The 5,063-nt window shown below is 39.0% G+C and overlaps 1 pseudogene; it reads left to right on the top strand.

Annotated features, from left to right (window-relative positions):
* The first annotated feature begins 2,147 nt into the window (after positions 1-2,147).
* LOC141548114 (U1 spliceosomal RNA) lies at positions 2,148-2,299 on the top strand (annotated as a pseudogene).
* Positions 2,300-5,063: the final 2,764 nt, after the last annotated feature.

Here is a 5,063-nt window from a genome sequence, read left to right as displayed (position 1 = left end):
GTTTGCTATTCTTCATATGTTTCCTTCTTTCTTCCATCTCTGAACTTTGGAGCAGGCTATCTCCTGTGCCTAGCATGCAGATCTTCCTTTCCTCAGCCTCTCAGAAGCATTTGTTAAGTTGTTTCACTTATATCCAATTCTTTATGACCCCTTTTGGGGTTTTCTTGGCAAACATCCTGGAGTGGTTGGTCATTTCCTTCTCCAGTTCATTTTATAGATGAGGAAACTGAGGCAAACAGGATTAAGTGACTTGCCCAGGGTCACCAGCTAGTAAATGTCTGAGGCTGGATTTGAACCCAGACCTTCTTGACTACAGGTTTGCTACTCTATTTACTGCACCATCTAGCTGTCCTTTTAGAAGCTTTAATTTCCTTCAAAGTGCTTAGCATAATGTCTGGATGTAGTAGGTCCTTAACAATTTTTTTTTGACTGAGTGACTCAAAGTACAGTCCAAATGCTGCCTCCAAATAAGACTTTCTCTGATTCCCTACTGGCTCCTCTCCAAAATCACCTTTTATTTAGTTCATATATAGTTTATGTATTTTCAAAGAATATAATTTCCTCGAGGGCAGAGCCTTTGATTTTTGTATGTATCCTTAATTTCTTAGCCCATACCATGCAGGAGGCACTTAATGAGTGCATATTGGTTGACAACTGCCATCTGTGTAGCACTGTGAAGCATTTTATGCACATTAACTTCATTGAGCATCAAAAACCAAATTTTATGAAATTGATGCTAGAACTATTGTTATTATTCTCATTTTACAGATGAGAAAATTGAGGCACAGGAAAATAAGTAAATTGCCTATGATCCTTAAGGTTTATAAAGTACCAGTGGAGAAACTGAAGCCTATGTTGTCCTGAATTCAAACAAGCATCCTATCCATTCAATACAATGTCTCTCATGTAAAAGTTATAGGTAATCCTTTCAATAAATGTTGACTGAACATCTACCAAACATAAAGCATCATGAATCAGCATTTTGGTGAGCCAGTCCTGTTTTGTTTTTTTTTTTTCTTTTTTTCTTTTTTTTCTGTAAGACACCTATAGGTCAGAATATGGTAGACCCCAATGATTTCTTTCCATTTCTTCAAAAGTTATCACCTCTCTTCCTTCTTTCTTTATTCCTTGCTTTTTTTCTCTCCCCTTCCTTCCTTCCTTCTTCCTATTTCCCTCCCTCTCTCCCTTTCTCCTTCCCTCCCTTCTCTCTCCCTACCTTCCTTCTTTCCTCCCTCCCTCCCTTCTTTTCTTCCTTCCTTGCTCCCTTCCATCTTCCTTCCCTCCTCCATTTCTCCCTCCTCCTTCCTCCTTCCTTCCTTCCTTCCTTCCTTCCTTCCTTCCTTCCTTCCTTCCTTCCTTCCTTCCTTCCTTCCTTCCTTCCTTCCTTCCTTCCTTCCTTCCTTCCTTCCTATATATTTTATTTTAACATTTTTATTGTTATAGATATTGCTGTATCACAAAAGGAATTTTCAACAAGGCTGCAACAAAGTCCATTCCCTGACAATAGGCAAACAAAATGGCTGCTTCCCCTCTCTGGATCGATTTCAAACCTGAGCTGATACTGCACTCTTTACTATTTCTGCATTATGATGTCTTTGTTTGATCCCTGTCGTTTCTTTCATCAGAGTAAGGGGTTCCCCTCAAATGGATTCTTTATAAAATGCAGAAAGATCATTGAGGCTGGAAATGCCAGAAAGTGAAGGGAAAAATCTACTGGGGAGAATCAGGGTCCTGACACTGGGCTGGCTAATGGAAGCCCAATGCAGGGCCCTGTTTGCAGGCACACTTTGGGTATTTGAGGAGCTGTCTAGGTGGGAATCTAGCTGAGGTTTTACTTTATAGGGACTAGGGAAACATCAGTCCGACTTCTTTCTTGAGCTTATCTTACAGATTTCCACTTTCTAATGGTATATGCATTCTCCCTTTGCTACTGCATGCAGATTCACAGTTGACATGAGTAGGTTCTTTGAAAATCATCTTGAATGGTAATAAATGACTTTATAATTCTGTCATGTGCAAATAATGAGAAGCTATAGGGAATCAGTCCACAGGGGCCTGGAAGGAGGAGGCTTGGTTTGTACTTGGACAGTGGTAACCAGCTCTTTCAAGGATGAGGACCTTTTTTTAAAGTTCAAAGCAATACTCAGACACTTGCCTGGCAGGGGGCATTTCATGATCATGAAGGCGGTTTCCCCAGGGCGATGCTTATTCACTGCTCTCTGGATGGGCTGACCCCTATGATTTCTTCAAAGGTGGGGGAACTTAGCTCCATAATTTGTGGTAATGGGGCACTGCTCTTCACTTTTGTGAATAATAATAATAATAATAATAATAATAATAATAATAATGAATTAAAAGCAATGCTCAGGCCCTACATAATCAAAGATGAAAATTAGTCAGTACCAGATGATTGAGAAAATATATAATGACATATGGAATGTATTATATGATAGCATATAACAATGACAAAAGGAGGAACTGAATCTTCTAATATTTTAATGCATTTGTTTTTTTTTTTAATTTAACATATCTGTATCTACATCCCTTTATAGAATAACAATCTAAATCCATGACAGATAGTGTAGCATAATAGCAAGAGAGTTAGATTTGGAGTCAGGAAGTCCTGAGTTCAAAGTCTGTTTCTGTCACTTTCTACGTGATTATGGAAAAATCCCTTAATTTCTCTGAACCTCCATTTTCTCATCTGTGAAATGGAGATAATAATTGCCATAGCAGATAGATTACAAGACTAGCCTGAGGCTCAAATAAGTTAATATACATAAAGCTTATTTCTTTTCTTTTCTTTTCCCCCCCCCCCCCAGGCTGGGGTTAAGTGACTTGCTCAGGGTCACACAGCTAGGAAGTGTTAAGTGTCTGAGATCAGATTTGAACTCTGGTCTTCCTGAATTCAAGTCTGGTGCTCTATCTATTGCGCCACCTAGCTGCCCCCATAAAGCTCATTCCAAACCATAAAGTGCTACAAAACTGTTGATCATTAGTATATGGGGAGATGTTTCTTATTGAGTCCACAGAGACATGTTTACTTATTCATGGATTTCCATATGGATTTGTGGGATCCCATTTAATAGCTTCTACACTTCCTTCTCTCCCAGTGTCCTTAGTTGGACACTGCTCAGATTACATACTGGATTGTTTAGCAGAAACTTGACCATCATATATCAATGACTCAATAAATCTCAATTATGTGCCAGGTCCTGTGCTAGACAAGCATAGATCAAATGCAACCGTTTCTGCTCTTCCCAAAGCTTACATGACTTCAGGACGAAAACACGTATACATATAAGTATACACAGGAGAAGCATATTCATATTATTATAATTATAATAACAAATAACAGTAGCTAGGATTAATACAATGCCTTAAGGTTTTTTTTTAGGGTTAATTTTCTATTTTTATTTTATTTTAATTTATTTTTATTAATAGTTTTTATTTACAGATATATGCATGGGTAATTTTACAGCATTGACAATTGCCAAACCTTTTGTTCTAATTTGTCCCCTCCTTCCCCTTCCCAGATGATTGCCTTAAGTTTTACGAAGCATTTTTCATATGTTCATTTGATCCTTTAAACAACTTGATGAAGTAGTTGCTATAACTATCCCAATCTTACAGAGGAGGAAACTAAGGAAAATAGAGTTGCTAACGAATAAACATCTGAGGCAAAATTTTAATGTTAAATTCCCTGATTCTGAATCTAGCACTCCGTACCACCTCTTTGTCTCAAAATACATACAACAAATACAAAATAATTTTTGAAGCCAGACACTAGATGAGTGAGAAAAGTCTTCATGAGGAAGTATGTTAGAAGCTAGAGATTCTAAGAAGCATAAACAGGACTTTCCAGGCACAAGAGATAGAACATTCAAGGACACCGTGATGAAAGTTGGAAGGTCTTATAGGAGGAGCAACAAAAAAGCCAGGTCTGCTGGTGGATGGGGACTCATGGTACCAGTGGTTTCTGGGAATGACTTCAGAGAGATTTCCTTCTCCTTCTGAAATCTGACAATTGCTCCGGAGGGAGAGGGTGTGTACAGAGACATGGGGACAAGTAGAGGAAAGTATATGGTCATTATCAGATCTAATATAATTTAAAAAAATATGAAAATGAACATGTACCAACACAGGCAGATGCCTTTTTAATCTGTCAGCATATTCTTTGCATTCAGGCATAAACATTATTATCACACTCAGTGTGTTCCTGCAAAAATTATCAAAGTCCTCAAAATGTAGCCTCTGTGGCTTTGAATTGAAGATGAATTTCGGGTGCCACAATGTGCAAACAAGCTAAGGAAGGGAGGGGGAGGCAACAATCAGACTTTTCATTTTTCCAGATGATTAGCTAAGGTTTCCCTCACTAACATTGGATGGAAAAGGGTAAATATTTTGTATTGAGTAAAATACAGCCTTGTGGCACATCCTTGGCCTTGATAAAATTTTCCACTGTAATTCACATAAAATATTAACTGGTGATGAAAAGGAGACACCAGGAAGGGGCTACGGCATCATTTCCGAGATTTCCGAGATTAATCACGGCATCCTGAACTCTTGTCATTGGGTGTTCGGGGGCATGTTGGGGAAGGGGCATTAACGCCAGCCTCTTGGTATTTATAGCCTTGACCTTTGCATTATAGTCGCCTGCTCTGAGGCGCAGTTATTTCTAATTGCTTTATGTGCCCATGGAGATCCTCTTTTGGCTCTGTTAGTTATATACAGTACCGAAGCACATATGTTTGCCCAATGAATCTTTCACCGACTTGATATTTATGGCAGCATTGGAATATGAGGGGTGGGGATGTTGCGTTTTGGGGGTATGCGTGTGTGTTGTGTGTTTGTGGAAATGGTTTCTGCTGTCTGCATAGCTATATACTTAATGAGGTGACAGGAAGAATTAAAAGTGACAGATTGTTTTGACGGCACTGGGGTCCTGAGAGATATATTCTCCTCTAATACAACTCAATAAACCCAGCTTGTGTGAAGCTCTGTGGGTGTGATTCATGGCTGCAGCAGGGCTACTCACGGAGCTTTAATGAGAGATGGTCTTG

This window comes from Sminthopsis crassicaudata, chromosome 6 (genome assembly GCF_048593235.1).
Source record: "Sminthopsis crassicaudata isolate SCR6 chromosome 6, ASM4859323v1, whole genome shotgun sequence".
NCBI lineage: Eukaryota > Metazoa > Chordata > Mammalia > Dasyuromorphia > Dasyuridae > Sminthopsis > Sminthopsis crassicaudata.
This window is presented reverse-complemented; position numbering and strand designations above follow the sequence as displayed.